Below are 25,547 nucleotides of genomic sequence, written 5' to 3'. Positions count from 1 at the left end.
GGGGCTAAAGAAAGTAAACAACATTCTTCCACTTTTTTTGTCATTTAATGCTGCGCCCTTTAATGTTTAATGTTGTTCAAAGTACAGCAGAACAATTAGTCATGGTCATGAACTAAATAACTGCAGTGCATACAGTAATATTCAGCATCCCCACATGACCTCCTGTTCCTCACACTGTGGCCAATAACAGGTTCCAACACAACAAGTCAAACTCTTAAATATGATTGAGATTCACCTTCCTGCAGATAATTAAAAAGTTTAAAATAGCAATGAAGAGTTGTGAATCTTCAAGGATAAGTGAAGCACTAACACTCATTCAAAACTTTAATGCACCGTAATCTAGCAAGTTATCCAAAGTATGTAGTTATTATTCAGAAATTTACAATCCTTTGGAAAAGTTCATTTAATTAAATTGAGCCACCTTACCAGGATTCATTAATTTTCCATTCTTGTATGTTAAAAAAAAAGCCTCAACTTGCCCAGTAAATTTATGTGCAAAGATTCTGTGAAATTAATGCGGCAATTTGTAAATATGCATACATATTTGAGGTTTAAAAAAATGAGAAATTCATTATGTATTTATAGGATGTAAAACTGTAAATTTTAAGATACTGTAGGAACTCTAACAGCCAACAATTCTGAACAACTTTCTTAATTTTCCAGCAGTAATTAAAAAAGAGGAAGCATTCCTATAGCCACGGAAATGAGATTGTTTCTTTAGGCTTTTTATGGATATTAGAAATTGTAGCATAGGAGCAGGAGACGACTACTCAGCCATTCTAGCCTGTTCTGTTCATTTAAGAGAACTTTGGCTGGTTCATTTCTTAATTCGACCCATCTGCTTTGGCTGCATTTCCTCTTATGCCCTTGACTATCGCAAACAAAAAGATCTAGCAATCTCAGGTTGAAAATTCATTCAATAAATGTCTACTGGTTTTTGGGTAAAGGAGTTGCTCAGTTTTTAGGCAGTCCCCTACACTTGAATAAACCTTCCAACCCTTACCCATTGTCTGAATATCTCTCCTGATGATATACATAAATACAAATCATATCTGCTTTGGTCCCAGTCAGTATTCTAACCAGCTGATGAAAGTGAACATGTGAACAGGAGTAGGCCATTCAGCCCATTAAGCATGTCCCATCATTTGATATGATCTTGGCTGCTTTAATTTGTTTGAATTCATTATTGTCATATATAGCAAGATACAGTGAAAAATATTGTTTTACATGCTATCTCGACAAATCAAACCTGACATAAGTACATCAGGGTATCAGAACAGGATGACAAAGGACCAAAACGTTGACTCTCCTGCTCCTCGGATGCTGCCTGAACTGTTGTGTTTCTTCCAGTGCCAGATTTTATCGACTCTGCAGAATATAGTGTTACAGCTATAGAGAAGGTGCAGAGAAAGATCAACTCTAATATATGAGAGGTCTGTTCATAAGTCTGATAACAGCAGGAAAGGAACTGTTAGTATGTGTTTTCAAACTTTTGTATCTTCTGCCCGATGGAAGAGAGTGGTAGAAAGTCTAACCGTAGCAATATCCGCGGGTGATACATTCCAAGACCTACCGCGGATGCCTGAAACCACGGATAGTAGCGAACCCTATTTGTTAAATGGGAAATTTACCTCCCTGGCAGTCCCCTGGTTCGTCGTTCTGGAATTTTCCATATAATATTTTGAGGCCGCGGTAAACCACGGATAACTGAAACCGTGGAAACGGATTCCACGGATATGGGGTTCTACTGTCCTGCCGTTCGTATTTACTCCATTCCATAACTCTGTGTACCAATCAGAAATCTATCAATCTTTACCTTGACTATGGTCATGGATTGAGCTTGCACAGGCCTCTGTGATGGAGAATTCAGTTTCACAACCTTCTGAATCAAACAAAATGCTTATCATTTCAGATCTAAGTGGCGTTCTCCCTTACTTTTAAACTGTATCCCCTAGTTTCGACTCTCCAGTCAGGGAAACATCTTTCCTGCATTTACCCTGTCTATCCCTTCAAGTATTTTCAATGAGATCACCTCTCAGACACAGTTTGTCCAATCTCCCTTCATAGGATAGTCCACCAACCCAGGCACAACCCTGATGAACCTTCATTGTACTCTTGTCTATGGCAAGAATATCTTTCCTGAGGTAAGGTGATGCAAACTATACACCATACTCTAGTTTTGTTTAATTCTGCATCTCTCGTGCTTCTACTTTGGTCACGTATTAAGGTAAAAAGACAATGGTAAATCTAAAAATGTAAAAAAAAGGCTTGAAAGTGAAGTAAATTCAATAATAAGAGAATTGGAAAACTACTTGATGAGGAAAAAGGTTGCTGAATATTAAAGGGATAGAGACATGTCACCAAATTCTCTAACAGGTGGATAAACAGCTCTTGGATGAGGGTAGCAGGGTACATCTTAAAAGCAACCTTCAATATGGATTTCACATTCCACAGAGAGAACTCTGAGTGCTTTAATATCAGAGAAGAAATCTTTGCTACAAAAGGATCAGTGAATTGAGTGGAGGAGTTGGGAGGTCATGTTCTGGCTGTCCAGGATGTTGGTTAGACCACTTTTGGAAAACTATGTTTGATCCACAACCACCTGGTGAAGGAGCAGCGCTCTGTTAGCTAGTGCTTCCAAATAAACCTGTTGGACTATAACCTGCTGTTGTGTGATTTTAACTTTGTCCACCCCAGTCCAACACCAGCACCTTCACATCTTGTTCATTTGTGGTCTCCCTGCTATAGGAAAGATGTTGTTAAACTTGAAAGGGTTCAGAAAAGATTTACAAGAATGTTGCCAGGGTTGGAGGATCTGAGCTACAGGGAGAGGCTGAATCTGGGACTGTTTTCGCTGGAGGGTGGGAGGCTGGAGGGTGACCTTATAGAGATTTATAAAATCACAAGGGAGGTGGCTAGGGTAAATAACCAAGGTCTTTTATCCAAGCCCAAAACTAGAGGGCATAGATTTAGGGTGAGAGGGGAAAGATATAAAAGGGACCTAAGGGGCAATTTTTCATACAGAGGGTGGTGTGTGTATGGAATGAGCTACCAGGGGAAGTAACGGAGGCTAATACAATTACAATATTTAAAAGTCATTTGGATGGGTGTATGATTAGGAGGGATTAGAGTGATATTGGGCAAACAGAGGGGTCTGCTTCCGTCCTGTGCAACTGTATGATCAGAGTTATCACTCTCCAAATACTTGCGTGCCAATCTTGGACTGTGTGTGTGTGTGTGTGTGTGTGTGTGTGTGTGGTCTTTATAATAACAAGATGGAAGGGATCCAAAGATGGTATTGCACGATTCTGCATCAGTCAGTTTGTGAAATACAACACTTGATCAAAGATTTGGAATGAGAATCACTGCAGTAAAGGAGGGACCAAGATAGACTGGCCACATTCAATAACCTATGGAATGGATTGAGGGGCATGGACTGAAACAAGTAGCTGGCACCCCTAGCAATGAGAAAAATAGGAGGTAGCCACCCACAACAAAGACAGTCTGTTTCCGAGAGAGTGTGTCAACAATCTTTCTTCACAAGGAAAATTCTGCAATGGAACAAACGGTCAAAGAAAATAGTCACCGCCCCATCACTTGAAATCTTCCAGACCCATCCGTAAATTATTTCCATTTTAAGTTCTTATTCTCAGAATAGTTTTCTCAGAAGCTGCTTGAACTAGGCCTAACCATATCAATGTTGGCAGGAAGGGGGTATTAGCCTGTGACACTGACACATCTGCAACTAAAGGAGAAGGAGCAGACTACCGGAACAGGAGTTGGGAGGTCATGTTGCAGCTGTATAGGACATTAGTTAGGCCACTCTTGGAATATAGTGTGCAATTCTGGTCTCCCTCTTATATGGAGGATGTTGTGAAATTTGAAAGGGTTCAGAAAAGATTCACAAGGATGTTGCCAGAGTTGGAGGAATTGAGCTATTTGGAGAGACTGAATAGGCTGGAGCTGTTTTCCCTGGAGCATCGAAGGCTGAGAGGTGACCTTATAGAGATTTAGAAAATCATGACAGGCATGTATAGGATAAATAGAATGTCTTTTCCTTGGGGTGGGGGAGTCCAGAATTAGACAGCATAGATTTAGGATGAGAGGGGAAAGATTTAAAAGGGACTTAGGGGGCAACGTTTTTACGCAGAGCATAGTGCATGTCTGTGGCTCTATAAGGCTCTGCTCAGACCACATTTGGAGTATTGTGCTCAGTTTTGCGCCCCATATCTCAGGAAGGATGTCCTGGCCCTGGAGTGTGTTCAGAGGAGGTTCACGAGAATGTTCCCAAGAATGAAAAGCATAACAGATGAGAAATGCTTGAGGACTCTGGTTTGATAGTCAATGGAGTTTAGAAGGATGGGAGAGGGGGAGGAATCTAATTAAAACTTACAGAATACTGAATGCCTGGACAGAGAGGATGTTGGGAAGATGTCTCCATTGGTAGGGGAGAGTAGGACCTGAGGGCACAGCCTTTAATTAAAGGGAAGACCTTTTAAAATGGAGATAAGGAGAAACTTCTTCAGCCAGAGACTGGTGAATCTATGGAATTCATTGCCATTGAAGGCTGTGGAGGCCAGGTCATTGAGTATATTTAAGACTGAGATAGATAGATTCTTAAGTGTCGAGGGGATCAAAGGTTACGGAGAGAAAGCAGGAGAATGGGGTTGATAAACCTCTCAGCCATGATTGAATGGCAGAGCAGACTGAATGGGCTGAATGGCCTAATGTCTGCTCCTATGTCTCATGGTCTTATGGAATGAGCTATCAGAGGAAGTAGTGGAAGCTCTTACAATTACAACATTTAAAAGGCATCTGGATGGGTACATGAATAGAAAGGGTTTAGAGAGATATGGGCCAAATGCTGGCAAATGGGACTAGATTAGTTTAGGATATCTGGTCGGCGTGGATGAGTTGGATCAAAGGGTCTGTTTCCGTGCTGTACATCTCTATGACTCTATGTCAGTTTCAAAGTGCAGGCACAAGCATGACGGGCTAAATTGCCTGGTCTGGCACAGTGACTGAGTGGTTAGCACTGCTACCTCACAGCGCCAGGGTCCCAGGTTCAATTCCAACCTTGGGTGACTGTCTGTGTGGAGTTAGCACATTCTCCCCGTGTCTGCGTGGGTTTCCTCCCACAATCACAAAGATGTGCAGGTCAGCTGAATTGACCATGCTAAATTGCCCATAGTGTTAGGTGTATTAGAGGGAAATGGGACTGGATGGGTTACTCTTCAGAGGATTGGTGTGGACTTATTGGGCTGAAGGGCCTGTTTCCACACTGTAGGGAATCAAATCTAAACATTGGTCCCTTAGAGATAGAGACAGAATAAATTATTTAGAACAGAGTTGAGGAGAAACTTCTTCACCCAGAGAGTGGTGGGTGTGTGGAATGCACTGCCCCAGAAGGCTGTGGAGACCAAGTCTCTGGATACTTTCAAGAAAGAGTTGGATAGAGCTCTTAAGGATAGTGGAATCAAGGGTTATGGGGATAAGGCAGGAACAGGATACTGATTGAGGATGATCAGCCATGATCATAATGAATGGTGGTGCTGGCGGGCAGAATGGCCTACTCCTGCACCTATTGTCTATTGACTATTCTATATACAAGATAGGATCATTACTGAAACTGCAATGTCTGAAGAATTTCTTATGTTATATTTTTGAGGAGACAAAGGAGCAGCCTTCACAATCCCCCCTCCCACATCAGAGTTAACATTTCTCTGGCTCAGACAGCCTCCAGGCAGCTCAGTCTTTCTCTGACCCTTTGAGGAGATTACCCACTGCAGGGTGCAACTTATTAGCAGCATGTTCATTGGGCCAGCTGTTTCGAACAGACCCAGTGTTTAACTGGCTATTTAGCTTGAAGCTTCCCTTTTATGTGCCTCTGCAGAATAATTGAAAATCTGTGCATTGGTTTACCAGGTCTTGTTGCCTAGGACATTTATTGATGCACGCATGTTAGACACTTCATTATCGCAAGGCATTGCTGAATACGCACAAGAAAAGCACATCCTTTGTATTGGAGTTGTACAGCACAGAAGGAGGCCATTGAGCCCATCATGCCCCCTGCTTGCTCGTTGCTATGACTCCCTAAATAGTCTGAATTCACTATTCTCTTCCTGTAGCCCTGCGTATATTTTCCCAGGTGAAGGAATGGAAGTTGCATTAGAGAGAGAGAATGAAGAAAGAACAGGAACACTGAGCCACGTAAGAATCAGTTGCATTTACAAAGAAGATCCCAGCCTATTTGCCACTATAGACTGGTGAGATCTCACCAATCTTAGGCTTTAGAGGGCAACATCACAGCCTGTCCTCCTCCCCATCTGAAAAATACAAGCTTCAACTTCAGCGTTTCTTTTAAAATCCTGCTGCCACCAAAGTCAAACCTGCACCGATCAAGGCACGGTGTAATCATGAGACCCAATCAGCTAAGCTTTGCTTTTCTAACCAGGTTGACTGAACATGATAATAACTCACAAACAAACTCTGGAGCTTCCTCAGCTCCCTCAGTATCCAATGGCTTTAATTACAACCTTCAAACATATACATGATGTAAACGTGATACGTTATCTCACAATTTCGATGAATGGAGCCTCCCAGCATAAACCAGAACAGCAAAACAAACATCATTATTCATTGGAAACCAATCAAATGGAAAGAAATAAACTCTGGCAATGGTAGAGAGGCTTTTTATGCCTGCTCTCAGCGTACTTGATACTGCAATGTGAATTTATTACTTTGGTCACAGTGACCTTGAAAAATCTATCAGCAAGTTGGATTCATGTGTTCAATGTGATAAATTTCACTTTAGTAACTTTATCTCTTAGCTTGTTGCTGAATAAATAAGTTGCTGTCTATTTTTTGCTAATCAATGGTGGGCATTTAAAATATCATGGTGATAAACTATAAACTTGGTAAATAATGGAAGTAATGTTGCTCACTGCTACTAAAGTAATCAGTTTAGTCTTTGTACAATCACTACCTACAGCAAGGAATTCCATCCCGATATCCCTGTTATCAGTGTCACTCACTAGCTCTGAAATTACAAGTATGGTTTGGAATCAGCCCACAGAAGTTGCAAATGAACACTCTTGACGTCAATGTTTTCACCCCCCATGAGCCCAACAGTCTGGAACACCGAATCCAGGCTGCTGAGCAACACTTTAAAAGACTCAACAGCAAAAATAAAAATGACAAGCAACTCAAAGAATCACTTTCGATCAGGTAAAATGCGAGGAAGTTGTGGCATTAGCCATCTTGGGGCTGAGTGAGGAAATGACTGCATTACTGACAGGAGAAGCTTTACCTACTGTGAGGGAGTCGTGGTGAGAATTTCAAAAACAAGAAGCCAGCGAGATGTTTTAAGCCCTGTCACCCAAATTACATATCCATCCAGAGCTGTCTGTAAAAGGAATCTTTGGATGAAGCTTCATTTCAGTAGAATTTCAGTACTTTCAAAAACTTGCCAGATTTCTTGCTCTACCTTTCACAGTGGGAAGTTACCATGTCGAAAGAGTGTGTTACCAAATTAATACAGAGGCCTGTTAAATTGTACAGGGAAAGCAAAGGCAGGGCCCTGTACTAGCGAAATGCACATCTACCTTGAATTCCAGCTACCCTGGCATTTCCCTTTGCCTCAATCAGTGAAAACATCAGATTATCAATGTGAGAGAGAAGTTGGTCCATTTGACAATATTCAGCAAACTACTGTGAAGCCACACAGACCAATCTCTCACCGTTTTGGCTTAGACTTCACAACACGGTAACCGGTCCAACCTGTGGAGATTTTATTTTGTATAGAACTGACTTTGCTAATCGCTAATGTTAACCCGTGTTTCGCTGGAAACTCGATAAATGGCAGGAGGAAGAAAGGAACGGAAGGATAGGGTTAGATCAAGCAGAAGCTTGTATGGAACATAAAACACCAGCACAGACCTGAAGAGTTAAAATGAACTTGTAATATTAACTTTGTTTCTCTCTTAGTCATCGACTCATAGAGTTGTGTAACATGCAAACAGACCCTTTGGTCCAACTTAACTATGCTGACCAGATATTCTCTAGTCTAGTTACTATAGTCCCATTTGCCAGCACTTGGCCCCAACCTCCTAAGTCCTCCTGTTTGTATATGTAGTGATCAGAACCAAGTGGGCCTTTTCGAATACAAAATTCTTGATTGGGATTGTTCACCTGGACCAATCAGGAAGTCCTGGCCGACCAATATAAACAGGGAATGCCGCACCTTTTTTCCAGCGAGTAGAAGAGGGAGTCGTGGCCCAGGTCGTGGAGGAGCTGAATCCACGACCTCACGTACATGCCCCAGGACCCAATGATTTGCGGGTCTCAGAGCAAGGCCTTCTTCTCTTCGTACACCCCCTGCAGGGCCGGGTCCACATCGGGCTGACCGAGACTTCTTAACTCCTCGATTCTGGATTTCCGCCTCTTGGTCAACCCACTCGCGTAGTCCTGACAGAAAACGCGGCCAGGAGCCTTGCCCACGTCCCACCATAGCCTCAGGGAGGTGAAGCTTCCCCACTTCCTTCTCCAGCCGGCCCAGAAACGATGAAACGAATCCCGGAACCGCTCGTCCTCCAGCAGGAGTTTGTGGGGGTGCTGGAGCAGGTACCCTGAGCCAGGGGCTGCACAGAGGGAGTTCTACCCATGCTGGGTGATGGTCCGTGCATGGCGCCTGCTGTGTGAAGGCTGACGGAAGACTGGGGGTGTGCGCCTGTGAGGCATGCAGATGGTCGATTTTGAACGCTCCAACTCCAGGCCTAGCAGGGGTTGGGGTGATGGAGTCAGAATGGAGATTCCGCCGGACGTCCAGCAGGTCAAGAGACTTGACCACCATGGTCCCTGTCCTTGAGGATGCAGTTAAAATCTCCCCCGGGCACTACGCAGTGGCCTTTGTCGGTGGAGGCAGGTGGGCCGATGCTTCTCCATGGAGCCACGTTTGTCTCAGTCCAACTATGGCAGCATAGATGAAAGAAAATATAACCAGGGGATTTCAAATCTCCACAGTTCAAGGGGTTGACTCTGAGCGAGCTGGCTGCAGCTAGTGTACTTTGCTCAAGTAAATAAAGGGCAACTTGGTGATGGGATACCGGCCAATGTGCAGTTGTTTCAATGCACCCATCCAGATGCCTTTAAAATGTTCAAATTGCACCAGCCTCCACTTTCTCTGGCAGCTCATTCCACACATGCACTACTCTCTGAGTGAATAAGTTGCTGCCAGACCTGCTGAGCTCCTCCAGCATATTCTGTTCTTATTAGAGTTCTCCAACATCTGCAGCATTTGGCAGAATTAGACCAGTTGAGTCAAACAGCCTGTTCCTGTAGGTACATTGGGTAATTCTGTGCCCTGCTTTTTCAGGTCGAAATTATGTTGAGAAATTGAGAGTATTTGTGAGTTCCAGGTATATGAAAAACAATTATCCCTCAACTCCCTTTGGTGTGGCAGGAATAAAGTCAGTGATGTGCAAATGCTAATATATCATCTTCAATTAGTAACGGATGTAGTAAATCTGACAGAATTAGGAACTGAGCCATAGGTAGTTCCACTGATCCCTTGAAGGTGCAGTAGTTGTGGGCAGGGACAGAATTTTACCCTCCATCTGCAATCCAATAAAGAACTTTTAATGATTTTCTTGTAACGTGCAATTTATTTTGTCACAGAGCAAGGTCATGTAGACGCATCTACAATTAGGTTCAAGACGAGGTTTCTTCCATTGAAGGCAGAAATGAGGAGGAATTTCTTCTCTCATGCCAATTAGTGTTTGGAATTTGCTGTGTAAAAAATTTGCCTCATGTCTTTTTTTCAAAGCTCTCTCTCCTCTCACCTTAAAACTGTGCTCCCTACTCATGAAATCCCCCCTCCTAGGGAAAAAACAACTATCATTAAATCTATCTATTTTATGAACTTCTATCAGATCGCCTCTCAACCTCCTATATTCCAGTGAATACAATCCCAGCCTATCCAGCCTTTCTTTATAACTCAAAACACCCAAACCCAGCAACATCCTGGTACATCTCTTCTGAACCCTCTCCAGCTTAGAAATATCCTTCCAATAACTGGGCAACCAGAACTAGTCAACAGTAGTTTACAACCTCAACATGACTTCCTAACTCTGATACTCAAAGGACTGAGCAATGAAGGCAAGTGTCCTGTTTGTATGTGATACAAACTTCAAAGAATTATATACCTTCACCCCTAGATTCCTCTGTTTACAAGACTACCCAAGGCCCTACCACTAACTGTATAAGCCCTGTTCTTGTTTGTTGTAACAAAATACAATACCTCGCATTTATCCAGATTGAAGTCTATCTGCCATTTTTCAGCCCATTAACCCATTTGATCAAGATCCCTTTGTAATTTTAGAAAATCTTCCTTTCTGTCTACAATGCCAGCAATTTTGATGTCATCTGCAAACCTATTAACCATAACTTCTATATTCTTATTCAAATTATTTACATAAATGACAACAAAAGAGGACCTAAAACCAATCCCTGTGAAACACCGCTGGTCACAAACCTCCAGTCTGAAAAGCAACCCTCCACCACCACCATTCTGTCTCCTGCCGTCAAGTCAAGTTAATTATGTATCCAATTCGCAAGCTCATTATGAATCCCATATGACATAACTTTACTAATTAGTCTACCAGGAGGAACCTTGTCAATGGCTTTACTCAAATCCAGTCAACAACGTCTATTGCTTTGTCCTCATCAATCTTTTCTGTAACTTCCTCAAGAAACTCAATCTTTTAAGTTTGTGAAACTCGATTTTCCTCGTACAGAGCCATGGTGACTATCCCGTATCAATGTTTGTCTCTCTAAATGTCCATAAATCCTATCTTTTATAATCACCTCCAACAATTTACCCACAACCAAAGTCAGACACACAGGTCTATAGTTCCCTAGCTTCTCCTTACAACCTTTCTTAAACAAAGGCACAACATTAGCCACCCTCCGGTCAACAGGCACCTCACAGATGATGCAAGTATTTCTGAAAGGGGTCTCGTAATTTCCTCTCTTACTTCCCACAATATTATGGGATACATTACATCAGGTCCTGGAGATTTGTCCACCTTTATATTCTCTAAGACATTCCGAATGTCCTCTTCTGTCATATTAACTGTTTTTAAAACATCAAAATTTATTTCTTTGCATTCTCTAGACTCCATTTCTTCCTCTACAATAATAACTGACACAAAATATTCATTTAATATCACTTCCATCTGTTGAGGTTCAACACAAAGATGCCCTCCTCGATCTTTAAGGGGCCTTACCCTCTCTCTAGTTAATCTCTTGCCCTTAATGTATTTGTAGAATCTTTTTGGATTATCCTTAACCTTATCTGCCAATGCCCCTCTTTGCATTCCTGATTTCTTTCTTAAGAAACACTCTTTGTATTGATTAAGAGATTCAATTAAATCAAGTTGTCTAAAATTTCAGATTTGTCTGCAATGAAATGGAAGGTTGGACTACGTTTTCGACAGCTGCAAACAGCACTTAGGGCAGGAGTGTCCAATGAGAAAACCTGTCTAGGTTTGTTTTTAATTTGGTACAGGTCATGTATTGAAATTAAGAATTAATGTGAAATAAAAGGATACATGATTAGACACAATGGTTCAATTCATCACAACATAGACATAGCTACAAGAGATCCTGTTCTGGGCTGTCAGGTTTTCCATCTCTGTTGTGACATGGAGGGAGTATCTGGTGACGTGTGACATGTCCCATTTTGACCCTCCCCAACATTCTTTATACAGTCTGATTTCAGAATGGACCCGAGGTCATTTCTATTGTAAATTAACCCTATTTTGTATGAAGTGCTTGGGAGCTAGTATGTTTGATCTGGTTAGTGATGAATGATGAAGGACCACGCAAAACAAATTCAGCCATGTGGTGTCTCAAAGGGAGTAACGTGAGGCAGGATAGCCTCTACATTAATGCCAGGAGTATTCAAGGTAAGACAGGGGAGTTAAGGGAATCAATTGACACATGGAACTGAGATGTTGTTGCCATCAGAAAAGTGGTTGAGGGAGGGAAAAGTTACCATTCCAGGATATAGGATCTTCAAGCAGGGGAGGGAGCAATTTTGGAGGCGATGTTGCATTATTATATTGGGAGTCAGATACTGCAGTAAGGAGGGGTCATCAAATGAGGCTTGATGGGTACAACTTAGCAATGAAAAGACAGCAGTCACACTGTTAGGAGAATTATAGGAACAGGTATCTGTCAATTCATGAAGGCATGTTAAAATAACAGGGTAAATATATTAAAGAATTTCAATGATCCCAATATTAATCAGGATAACCAGAGGGTAAAAGGTTTAGATGGGCAGATGTCTTGAAATGCATAAGGAGAGAACATGATGTCGATTTAATGAACATGAGATCCCAGAAGTGGAGGGACAAAATTGAAATTCAATGTTACCCAGCAGCTGAAGCTTACCGATAGACTGGGGCAGCAGGGATTAAGGGAATTTTTACCGATAGACTGGAGCACCAGGGATTAAGGGAATTTTTACCGATAGACTGGGGCAGCAGGAATTAAGGGAATTTTTACCATTTTACTGAAGAGTTTAGCTTCTTAACGTTTTGCTCTCAGGGCTGGTCCGGACCTTTAAACACTAAGCAAACATATGAACATATTTCCTCTTTAAGGTTTTGCCTATAAATAGAAATAAAGTATATTTAAAATGTACAAAACTGAGGGCTGTTACGGTGCAGTGTTTGTGTCCCTACTGCTTTGCCAGGAAACACAGATTCAAGTCCTACCTGTTCTAGGGATGTGTCATAACAATTTTGAACATGATGAATAAAAGAAGAATGAATGATGTTTCATTAGAATGGATAAAGCCCAAATTCTGCTTAACATTGGGATAAAGATGAATATAAACTGCAGGGCAAAACAGCACTTCTCCCTGTTCAGTTTGACTGAAAGCTAAGTTCAAGCTCCCCCTTGTGGAGCACCTTGTTAAAGCAGTGAACAGGTTGTCCCAGGTTTCATTAAAAAATTAGGTCCGCAGATGCTGGAGATCACAGCTGCAAATGTTTGCCTCTCTCTGCTTTGTTGGCCAGGCTGCAAGAAGCAGTGAAGGGACTACTGTCTTTAGCACCTTCGGTCAGGGAGGGTAAAGCTGGCTTGGAAGAAAGTGGGGCGAGGGTGTTGGTGGGGAAATGAAGCACCCTTGGAAAATTCTTCACTTAATGGGAATCTGTAAACAACGCTCACTCACAATACAGTCTTGCTCTGAAATCTTGCCTGGACTCACACAAGAAAGTCCTACTGGGGTGAAGGATTGATGAATGAACAAGGCTCATGGATGTGTAATCAATCCCTCAACAGGACTTTCCAAATCCACATCGTCCAGCATCTAGAAGAATGAAGATACCAGATGCCACCACCAGCAAATTCTCCCATGTCACGCATCTACTTGACTTGAAATTTGTTGTTTCTCTGTGTGCCCAAAATCTCTTCTCCAGGTCTCCCCTCCTTACTATAACTTTGGTTACTTTTGCCAAAGTCCACACCCAGACCTAATCAATCAGGTACAAAAAGCTTCAATACATATAGACTCGCATAATCAAACACAGAACAACTGACCATAACAGTCATTCATTCATTCTTGGTCACTGGGACAAAATTCTGTACCTCCCTGTTTAACAGCACAGTGGGTACAGCCTTCACAAGTTCAAGAAGACACCACCAACACCTTCTCTCGGACAATAAGGAATGGACATTAAAGCTGCACTGACCGGTCATGCCCAATTCCCAGGAACAATTTTTCTTTCTGAATGTTTGCAGTGCAAGGGAATCTCGCAAAGGTCAAAACAGAAGCATAGCCACAAGCACCGTGACAGGATAACTGCCCTCTCCCAATGCAGTGCCAATTTCATGCAGCCGCACTCATTTAATAATTGCCTTAATTTGCATCACATTCATATAAACTGTGACCGAGGAGAAAAGTCAATGCAAGGCCATGTTGGGAACGGGATAGCCAAGTCAATGCTGCTATAAAAGCAACTTTGAACTTCACAAAACTAAAATATTTTAAGTGAACTTTTTTGCTGCAAAGAACAACAAACCAGAACACGTGCTCAGGGATGTGAGCAACATTGGTAAAGCTACGGTAATTATCCATTCCCAGTTTGTCACTCAAAACATGAACTATCAATTTTCATCTGATTTTAATATCCGAGATTTTCATGAAATTGTCTTGTAAAGGGTGAACCATGGACCTAAAATTGTAACCTACAAATTCCTGAACACTACGGGCAATTTAGCATGGCCAATTCACCTGGCCTGCACATCTTTGGACTGTGGGAGGAAACCCACACAGAAACAGGAAGAATGTGCAAACTCCAGACAGTGATTCACCCAAGTTTAGAATCAAACCAAGGTCCCTGGAGCTGTGAGGCAGCAGTGCTAACCACTGAGCCATCATGCCACACTTGAATAAGATGGTCCACATATTGGACCTGAATAGGTTAACTGCAATGATCCACCTTGAGGAGAGAATGAAGCCCAAAGTGGGAACTCAGGAATGGACCATATTTTAGTAGCTGTTTGACCAAGCAGCAAATAGAAAGAAGGAAAACAGATTAATAACAGCAAGGATTGGAAGACTTAACTCTTTTTCCCTGTTTACTCCTCAAAACCTCAAAAGTCAGCAGCAGTAGGACAGCAAATTGGAGAAACATCAATTCACTGGGAACACAGGGATTCTATACATTTTACTGCTGCTAAGGGTATAAGATATAATCTCAACAGCTACGGTCTTAAATTCCGTGGTATCAACTCACACACTCAAAAGAATTTTTAGAAACTGCATATTCTTTATCTTTCTTTAGTACTAGACGCTGTCCCCTTTTTTTTATAATCTTTGTACCCGTGTTTGTGCATTTATTTAATGTGGACTTGATTATTTTTCTCAGACTTAGTAAATAATAAAATTCCCCTTTAATTTCATTCAAGAAAATCTTCTAATTTACTCTCTAATTCTGATATATTAATGACATTTTAGTTGATGTGTGACATATCTGTGTCCTAAAGACAAATTAAACTAAACATCTTTACTACAGGGATGATAAAGGGGCAAGTCAATTCACCCTTCCTCACCTGGGGTATAATAGGATTAAGAGTAACTTGCATAGTATGGGCCTTGGAATTCCTTCCCTCAGGACATTGTGGGTCTACTTACTGAGCAGTTCAAGAAGGCAGCTCACCATCACCTTCTCAAGGGCAACTAGGGACAGGCAATAAATGCTGACCCAGCCTGCAATACCCACATCCCATGAATGAATTACAAAACAACTCCTGTGTAGGCTAGAAGGCTCAAGGTTGGAGGTTCCCTCTCTGAAGGTTGTTGGATGAATCAGTAACAACCTGTAGTCAGGCCGCAAACTTAGATCATTTCCTCACATTTGGTTCTATCTCAGGGAACCTTAGGTTTCAAATCACTCCCCAGCTTTGCCCCTCTCCCTTTCTTCATTCTCTCCAAGCTCACAATTCTGAGATGTCGGTGATTCCTGGGCATGTCCGGTTTAATTCTTGACACCCTTTAATTAACATCCTTGCCGCCCGCAGTCTGGACTGGGAGCTCTGGAGCTCCACTTTTAAAACACACTGCATTTCTTCTCTCTTGTAAGACAATCCTTTAAAACCTTATGCCTGTAGTCAGCTGGGGGTGATGTCCATTTTCATGATACCTCTGAAGCATCTTGGGATATTTTACTACTCTAAAAGGTGCTATATAAAAGCAGGTTGTTGTTATCAGCTTCTGGGATCCATTACGTTGCAAAGCCTGAAGCATAAAATTGGAATTTTTAGTTTTATCATGCTAATGAATAAAAACCATAGATGATTAAACTCTCATACACTGGTTGACATTTTGAATGTAAAAGTAAGTTTGTGATTTTGTTGTAAATGATCTGCAAACTGCTCAAAATTGCTGAAGATTGAATTCATGGTCCAGATGTGACATTTAGGATTTCACTCCCTGAGCATTTGTGATGATTGTCAGGTAGGACCCTTAAAAACATTCCATTTTTACTGGAGTGCACCTACGTGATAAATCATAACAAGCCACCAATTTATAGAAAATAAGTCAAAAAGAGCAGCAGCAGATTAACCTAAAGTATACCCGAGGAATTCAGCTAAAAACAGCATCAAGTGGGGTAGAGGGGTTGCATTTAATTTTTTTTTCAAAGCTGTTTACTTTCATCCCATAGCATCGTTAAAGCACTGGGTACTCACTATCACAGGGCAGGGCAAGTTGTCAGTGGGAGAATAAAATCGATTTGAAAAGATATTTGTTAGGAGACAAAGCTCAACTTCACATAAAGCTGCAGCTAGCTGCATGTCATGTTATTACTTTAAAATTTTTCTTCGACCCCGGTGGCTCAGTCATTAGGACGGCTGCCTCACAGCGCCAGGAACACAGGTTAGATTGCAGCCTCACTGACCCGGAGTGAGGGGGAGTCACTGAACCAGAGTGGGGCTTTCTCAATGACCGAGAGTGGGGGGTAACTCACTGACTCAGAGTGGGTGTATCTCACTGACCCAGTGTGGGGGTGTCTCTGACTCGGAGTGGGTGTGTCTCCCTGACTCGGGGTGTGGGTGTCTCACTGACCAGGAGTGGGTATTCTCACTAACTCAGAGTCAGGATGTCAAACTGACCCAGAGTGGGGATGTCTCACTGACCAAGAGTGGGGGTGTCTCACTGACCCAGACTGAGGTGTCTCACTGACCCAGAGTGGGGAGTCTCACTGACCCGGAGTGGGGGTATCTCACTGACCCAGAGTGGGGGTGTCTCACTGACCTAGAGTGAGGGTGTCTCACTGACCCAGAGTAAGGGAGTCTCACTGACCCAGAGTGGGGGTGTCTCACTGACCCAGAGTGGGGGTGTCTCACTGACCCAGAGTGAGGGTGTCTCACTGACCCAGAGTGGGGGTGTCTCACTGACCTAGAGTGGGGGTGACTCACTGACCCAGAGTGGGGGTGTCTCACTGACCTAGAGTAGGGGAGTCTCATTGACCCAGAGTGGGGGAATCTCACTGACCTAGAGTGAGGGTGTCTCACTGACCCAGAGTGGGGGTGACTCACTGACCCAGAGTGGGGGTGTCTCACTGACCTAGAGTGGGGGTGTCTCATTGACACAGACTGAGGTGTCTCACTGACCCAGAGTGGGGGTGTCTCACTGACCCAGAGTGGGGGTGTCTCACTGACTCGGAGTGGGGATGTCTCACTGACCGAGAGTGGGGGTGTCTCACTGACCTAGAGTGGGGGTGTCTCAATGACCCAGACTGAGGTGTCTCACTGACCCAGAGTGGGGGTGTCTCACTGACCCAGTGTGAGGGTGTCTCACTGACCCAGAGTGGGGGTGTCTCACTGACCCAGTGTGAGGGTGTCTCACTGACCCAGAGTAGGGGAGTCTCATTGACCCAGAGTTGGGGTGTCTCACTGACCCAGACTGAGGTGTCTCACTGACCCAGAGTTGGGGTGTCTCGCTGACCCAGTGTGAGGGTGTCTCACTGACCCAGAGTGGGGGTGTCTCACTGACCCAGTGTGAGGGTGTCTCACTGACCCAGAGTAGGGGAGTCTCATTGACCCAGAGTTCGGGTGTCTCACTGAACCAGAGTGGGGGTGTCTCACTGACCCAGAGTGGGGGTGTCTCACTGACCTAGAGTGAAGATGTGTCACTGACCCAGAGTGGGGGTGTCTCACTGACCTAGAGTGGGGGTGTCTCACTGACCCAGACTGAGGTGTCTCACTGACCCAGAGTGGGGGTGTCTCACTGACCCAGTGTGAGGGTGTCTCACTGACCCAGAGTAGGGGAGTCTCATTGACCCAGAGTTGGGGTGTCTCACTGACCCAGAGTGGGGGTGCCTCACTGACCCAGAGTGGGGGTGTCTCATTGACCCAGAGTGGGGGTGTCTCACTGACCCAGAGTGGGGATGTCTCACTGACCCAGGTGGGGGTGTCTCACTGACCCAGAGTGGGGGTGTCTCACTGATCCAGAGTAGGGATGTCTCACTGACCCAGAGTGGGGGTGTCTCACTGATCCAGAGTGGGGATGTCTCACTGACCTGGAGTGGGGGTGTCTCACTGATCCGGAGTGTGGGTGTCTCACTGACCAGGAGTGGGTATACTCACTAAACCAGAGTAAGGATGTCACACGGACCCAGAATCGGGGAGTCTCACTGACCCAGAGTCTGGGTGCCACACTGATCCGGAGTGGGGGGGTGTCTCACTGACCCAGAGTAAGGGAGTCTCACTGACCCAGAGTGGGGGTGTCTCACTGACCTAGAGTGAGGGTGTGTCACTGACCCAGAGTGGGGGTGTCTCACTGACCCAGAGTGGGGGTGTCTCACTGACCTAGAGTGGGGGTGTTTCACTGACCCAGAGTGGGGGTGTCTCACTGACCCAGAGTGGGGAGTCTCACTGACCCGGAGTGGGGATGACTCACTGACCCAGAGTGGGGGTGACTCACTGACCCAGAGTGAGGGTGTCTCACTGACCTAGAGTGGGGGTGACTCACTGACCCAGAGTGGGGGTGTCTCACTGACCCAGAGTGGGGGTATCTCACTGACCCAGAGTGGGGGTGACTCACTGACCCAGAGTGGGGGTATCTCACTGACCCAGAGTGGGGGTGACTCACTGACTCGGAGTGGGGGTGTCTCACTGACCCAGAGTAGGGGAGTCTCATTGACCCAGAGTGGGGGTGTCTCACTGACCCAGAGTGGGGGTGTCTCACTGACCTAGAGTGAGGGTGTCTCACTGACCCAGAGTGGGGGTGTCTCACTGACCCAGAGTGGGGGTGTCTCTGATCCGGATTGGGGGTGTCTCACTGACCTAGAGTGGGGGTGTCTCACTGACCCAGAGTAGGGGAGTCCCATTGACCCAGAGTGGGGGTGTCTCACTGACCCAGAGTGGGGGTGCCTCACTGACCCAGAGTGGGGATGTCTCACTGACCCAGAGTGGGGGTGTCTCAATGACCTCGAGTGGGGGTGTCTCACTGACCCAGAGTAGGGGTGTCTCACTGACCCAGAGTGGGGGTGTCTCACTGATCCAGAGTGGGGGTGTCTCACTGACCTGGAGTGGGTGTGTCTGCCTGACTCGGGGTGTGGGTGTCTCACTGACCAGGAGTGGGTATACTCACTAACCCAGAGTCAGGATGTCACACGGACCCAGAATCGGGGAGTCTCACTGACCCAGAGTCTGGGTGTCACACTGATCCGCAGTGGGGGTGTCTCACTGACCCAGAGTGGGGATGTCTCACTGACTCGGAGTGGGGATGTCTCAATGACCCAGAGTGGGGGTGTCTCACTGACCCAATGTGAGGGTGTCTCACTGAGCCAGAGTAGGGGAGTCTCATTGACCCAGAGTGGGGATGTCTCACTGATCCAGAGTGGGGGTGTCTCACTGACCCAGAGTGGGGATGTCTCACTGACCCAGGTGGGGGTGTCTCACTGACCCAGAGTGGGGGTGTCTCACTGATCCAGAGTGGGGGTGTCTCACTGACCCAGAGTGGGGGTGTCTCACTGATCCAGAGTGGGGGTGTCTCACTGACCTGGAGTGGGGGTGTCTCACTGATCCAGAGTGGGGGAGTCTCACTGACGCGGACTGGGTGTGTCTCACTGACCCGGAGTGGGTGTGTCTGCCTGACTCGGGGTGTGGGTGTCTCACTGACCAGGAGTGGGTATACTCACTAACCCAGAGTCAGGATGTCACACGGACCCAGAATCGGGGAGTCTCACTAACCCAGAGTCTGGGTGTCACACTGATCCGGAGTGGGGGGGTGTCTCACTGAACCAGAGTGGGGATGTCTCACTGACCCAGAGTGGGCGTGTCTCACTGACCCGGAGTGGGGATGTCTCACTGGCCCAGAGTGGGGGTGTCTGACTGACCCAGAGTGGGGGTGATTCACTGACCCAGAGTGGGGGTGTCTCACGGACCCAGAGTGGGGGTGATTCACTGACCCAGAGTGGGAGTGTCTCACTGACCCGAAGTGGGGGTATCTCACTGACCCAGAGTGGGGGTGACTCACTGACCCAGAGTGGGGGTGTCTCACTGACCAAGAGTGTGGGTGTCTCACTGACCTAGAGTGGGGGTGTCTCACTGACCTAGAGTGGGGTTGACTCACTGACAAAGAGTGGGGGTGTCTCACTGGCCCAGAGTTGGGGTTTCTCACTGACCTAGAGTGAGGGTGTCTCACTGACCCAGAGTCGGGGTGACTCACTGACCCAGAGTGGGGGTGTCTCACTGACCTAGAGTGAGGGTGTCTCACTGACCCAGAGTGAGGGTGTCTCACTGACCCAGAATCGGGGAGACTCATTGACCCAGCGTGGGGGTGTCTCACTGACCCAGAGTAGGGGTGTCTCATTGACCCAGAGTGGGGGTGTCTCATTGACCCAGAGTAGGGGTGTCTCTGATCCAGAGTGGGGGTGTCTCACTGACCCAGCGTGGGGGTGTCTCACTGACCCAGAGTAGGGGTGTCTCATTGACACAGACTGAGGTGTCTCACTGACCCAGAGTGGGGGTGTCTCAATGACCCAGAGTGGGGGTGTCTCACTGACTCGGAGTGGGGGTGTCTCACTGACCTAGAGTGACGGTGTCTCACTGACCCAGAGTGGGGGTGTCTCACTGACCTAGAGTGGGGGTGTCTCACTGACCCAGAGTGGGGGTGTCTCACTGACCTAGAGTGGGGGTGTCTCACTGACCCAGAGTGGGGGTGTCTCACTGACCTAGAGTGGGGGTGTCTCATTGACCCAGCGTGGGGGTGTCTCACTGACCCAGAGTGGGGGTGTCTCACTGACCTAGAGTGAGGGTGTCTCACTGACCCAGAGTGGGGGTGTCTCACTGACCCAGAGTGGGTGTGTCTCACTGACCCAGAGTGAGGGTGTTTCACTGACCCAGAGTGGGGATGTCTCACTGACCCAGGTGGGGGTGTCTCACTGACCCAGAGTGGGGGTGTCTCTGATCCAGAGTGGGGGTGTCTCACTGACCCAGAGTGGGGGTGTCTCACTGATCCAGAGTAGGGATGTCTCACTGACCCAGAGTGGGGATGTCTCACTGATCCAGAGTGGGGGTGTCTCACTGACCTGGAGTGGGGGAGTCTCACTGATCCAGAGTGGGGGTGTCTCACTGACCTGGAGTGGGGGTGTCTCACTGACCTCGAGTGGGGGTGTCTCACTGACCCAGAGTAGGGGTGCCTCACTGACCCAGAGTGGGGGTGTCTCACTGACCCAGAGTGGGGGTGTCTCACTGACCTGGAGTGGGTGTGTCTGCCTGACTCGGTGTGTGGGCGTCTCACTGACCAGGAGTGGGTATACTCACTAACCCAGAGTCAGGGTGTCACACTGATCCGCAGTGGGGGTGTCTCACTGACCCGGAGTGGTGGTGTCTGACTGACCCAGAGTGGGGGTGATTCACTGACCCAGAGTGGGGGTGTCTCACTGACCCAGAGTGGGGGTGTCTCACTGACTCAGAGTGGGGAGTCTCACTGACCCGGAGTGGGGGTGTCTGACTGACCCAGAGTGGGGGTGATTCACTGACCCAGAGTGGGGGTGTCTCACGGACCCAGAGTGGGGGTGATTCACTGACCCAGAGTGGGAGTGTCTCACTGACCCGGAGTGGGGGTGACTCACTGACCCAGAGTGGGGGTGTCTCACTGACCTAGAGTGGGGGTGACTCACTGACAAAGAGTGGGGGTGTCTCACTGACCAAGAGTGAGGGTGTCTCACTGACCTAGAGTGGGGGTGTCTCACTGACCTAGAGTGGGGGTGACTCACTGACCCAGAGTGGGGGTGTCTCACGGACCCAGAGTGGGGGTGATTCACTGACCCAGAGTGGGAGTGTCTCACTGACCCGGAGTGGGGGTGACTCACTGACCCAGAGTGGGGGTGTCTCACTGACCAAGAGTGACGGTGTCTCACTGACCTAGAGTGGGGGTGTCTCACTGACCCAGAGTGGGGGTGACTCACTGACCCAGAGTGGGGGTGTCTCACTGACCCAGAGTGGGGGTGTCTCACTGACCTAGAGTGGGGGTGTCTCACTGACCTAGAGTGGGGGTGACTCACTGACAAAGAGTGGGGGTGTCTCACTGACCCAGAGTTGGGGTGTCTCACTGACCTAGAGTGAGGGTGTCTCACTGACCCAGAGTTGGGGTGTCTCACTGACCTAGAGTGAGGGTGTCTCACTGACCCAGAGTGGGGGTGACTCACTGACCCAGAGTGGGGGTGTCTCACTGACCTAGAGTGAGGGTGTCTCACTGACCCAGAGTGTGGGTGTCTCACTGACCTAGAGTGAGGGTGTCTCACTGACCCAGAATCGGGGAATCTCATTGACCCAGCGTGGGGGTGTCTCACTGACCCAGAGTAGGGGTGTCTCACTGACTCGGAGTGGGGGTGTCTCACTGACCTAGAGTGAGGGTGTCTCACTGACCCAGAGTGTGGGTGTCTCACTGACCTAGAGTGAGGGTGTCTCACTGACCCAGAATCGGGGAATCTCATTGACCCAGCGTGGGGGTGTCTCACTGACCCAGAGTAGGGGTGTCTCATTGACCCAGAGTAGGGGTGTCTCATTGACCCAGGCTGAGGTGTCTCACTGACCCAGAGTGGGGGTGTCTCAATGACCCAGAGTGGGGGTGTCTCACTGACTCGGAGTGGGGGTGTCTCACTGACCTAGAGTGACGGTGTCTCACTGACCCAGAGTGGGGGTGTCTCACTGACCCAGAGTGAGGGTGTCTCACTGACCCAGAGAGGGGGTGTCTCACTGACCTAGAGTGGGGGTGTCTCTGATCCGGAGTGGGGGTGTCTCACTGACCAAGAGTGAGGGTGTCTCACTGACCTAGAGTGACGGTGTCTCACTGACCCAGAGTGGGGGTGTCTCACTGACCCAGAGTAGGGGTGTCTCATTGACCCAGAGTGGGGGTGTCTCACTGACCCAGAGTGGGGGTGTCTCAATGACCCAGAGTGGGGGTGTCTCACTGACTCGGAGTGGGGGTGTCTCACTGACCTAGAGTGAGGGTGTCTCACTGACCCAGAGTGGGGGTGTTTCACTGACCTAGAGTGAGGGTGTCTCACTGACCCAGAGTAGGGATGTCTCACTGACCCAGAGTAGGGGTGTCTCATTGACCCAGAGTGACGGTGTCTCACTGACCCAGAGTGGGGGTGTCTCACTGACCCAGAGTAGGGGTGTCTCATTGACCCAGAGTGGGGGAGTCTCACTGATCCAGAGTGGGGGTGTCTCACTGACCCAGAGTGGGGGTGTCTCACTGATCCAGAGTAGGGATGTCTCACTGACCCAGAGTGGGGTTGTCTCACTGATCCAGAGTTGGGGTGTCTCACTGACCCAGAGTGGGGGTGTCTCACTGATCCAGAGTAGGGATGTCTCACTGACCCAGAGTGGGGTTGTCTCACTGATCCAGAGTAGGGGTGTCTCACTGACCTAGAGTGAGGGTGTCTCACTGACCCAGGTGGGGGTGTCTCACTGACCCAGAGTGGGTGTGTCTCACTGATCCAGAGTAGGGATGTCTCACTGACCCAGAGTGGGGGTGTCTCACTGATCCAGAGTGGGGATGTCTCACTGACCTGGAGTGGGGGAGTCTCACTGATCCAGAGTGGGGGTGTCTCACTGACCCAGAGTGAGTGTGTCTGCCTGACTCGGGGTGTGGGTGTCTCACTGACCAGGAGTGGGTATACTCACTAACCCAGAGTCAGGATGTCACACGGACCCAGAATCGGGGAGTCTCACTGACCCAGAGTCTGGGTGTCACACTGATCCGGAGTGGTGGTGTCTGACTGACCCAGAGTGGGGGTGATTCACTGACCCAGAGTGGGGGTGTCTCACTGACTCAGAGTGGGGGTGTCTCACTGACTCAGAGTGGGGAGTCTCACTGACCCGGAGTGGGGGTGTCTGACTGACCCAGAGTGGGGGTGATTCACTGACCCAGAGTGGGGGTGTCTCACGGACCCAGAGTGGGGGTGATTCACTGACCCAGAGTGGGAGTGTCTCACTGACCCGGAGTGGGGGTATCTCACTGACCCAGAGTGGGGGTGACTCACTGACCCAGAGTGGGGGTGTCTCACTGACCAAGAGTGAGGGTGTCTCACTGACCTAGAGTGGGGGTGTCTCACTGACCTAGAGTGGGGGTGACTCACTGACAAAGAGTGGGGGTGTCTCACTGACCCAGAGTTGGGGTGTCTCACTGACCTAGAGTGGGGGTGTCTCAATGACCCAGAGTGGGGGTGTCTCACTGACTCGGAGTGGGGGTGTCTCACTGACCTAGAGTGACGGTGTCTCACTGACCCAGAGTGGGGGTGTCTCACTGACCCAGAGTGAGGGTGTCTCACTGACCCAGAGTGGGGGTGTCTCACTGACCTAGAGTGGGGGTGTCTCTGATCCGGAGTGGGGGTGTCTCACTGACCAAGAGTGAGGGTGTCTCACTGACCTAGAGTGACGGTGTCTCACTGACCCAGAGTGGGGGTGTCTCACTGACCCAGAGTAGGGGTGTCTCATTGACCCAGAGTGGGGGTGTCTCACTGACCCAGAGTGGGGGTGTCTCAATGACCCAGAGTGGGGGTGTCTCACTGACTCGGAGTGGGGGTGTCTCACTGACCTAGAGTGAGGGTGTCTCACTGACCCAGAGTGGGGGTGTTTCACTGACCTAGAGTGAGGGTGTCTCACTGACCCAGAGTAGGGATGTCTCACTGACCCAGAGTAGGGGTGTCTCATTGACCCAGAGTGACGGTGTCTCACTGACCCAGAGTGGGGGTGTCTCACTGACCCAGAGTAGGGGTGTCTCATTGACCCAGAGTGGGGGAGTCTCACTGATCCAGAGTGGGGGTGTCTCACTGACCCAGAGTGGGGGTGTCTCACTGATCCAGAGTAGGGATGTCTCACTGACCCAGAGTGGGGGTGTCTCACTGATCCAGAGTTGGGGTGTCTCACTGACCCAGAGTGGGGGTGTCTCACTGATCCAGAGTAGGGATGTCTCACTGACCCAGAGTGGGGTTGTCTCACTGATCCAGAGTAGGGGTGTCTCACTGACCTAGAGTGAGGGTGTCTCACTGACCCAGGTGGGGGTGTCTCACTGACCCAGAGTGGGTGTGTCTCACTGATCCAGAGTAGGGATGTCTCACTGACCCAGAGTGGGGGTGTCTCACTGATCCAGAGTGGGGATGTCTCACTGACCTGGAGTGGGGGAGTCTCACTGATCCAGAGTGGGGGTGTCTCACTGACCCAGAGTGAGTGTGTCTGCCTGACTCGGGGTGTGGGTGTCTCACTGACCAGGAGTGGGTATACTCACTAACCCAGAGTCAGGATGTCACACGGACCCAGAATCGGGGAGTCTCACTGACCCAGAGTCTGGGTGTCACACTGATCCGGAGTGGTGGTGTCTGACTGACCCAGAGTCGGGGTGATTCACTGACCCAGAGTGGGGGTGTCTCACTGACTCAGAGTGGGGGTGTCTCACTGACTCAGAGTGGGGAGTCTCACTGACCCGGAGTGGGGGTGTCTGACTGACCCAGAGTGGGGGT

The sequence above is a fragment of the Hemiscyllium ocellatum genome, chromosome 30 (genome assembly GCF_020745735.1).
Source record: "Hemiscyllium ocellatum isolate sHemOce1 chromosome 30, sHemOce1.pat.X.cur, whole genome shotgun sequence".
Taxonomy (NCBI): Eukaryota; Metazoa; Chordata; class Chondrichthyes; order Orectolobiformes; family Hemiscylliidae; genus Hemiscyllium; species Hemiscyllium ocellatum.
Note: the sequence above shows the minus strand (reverse complement) of the source record.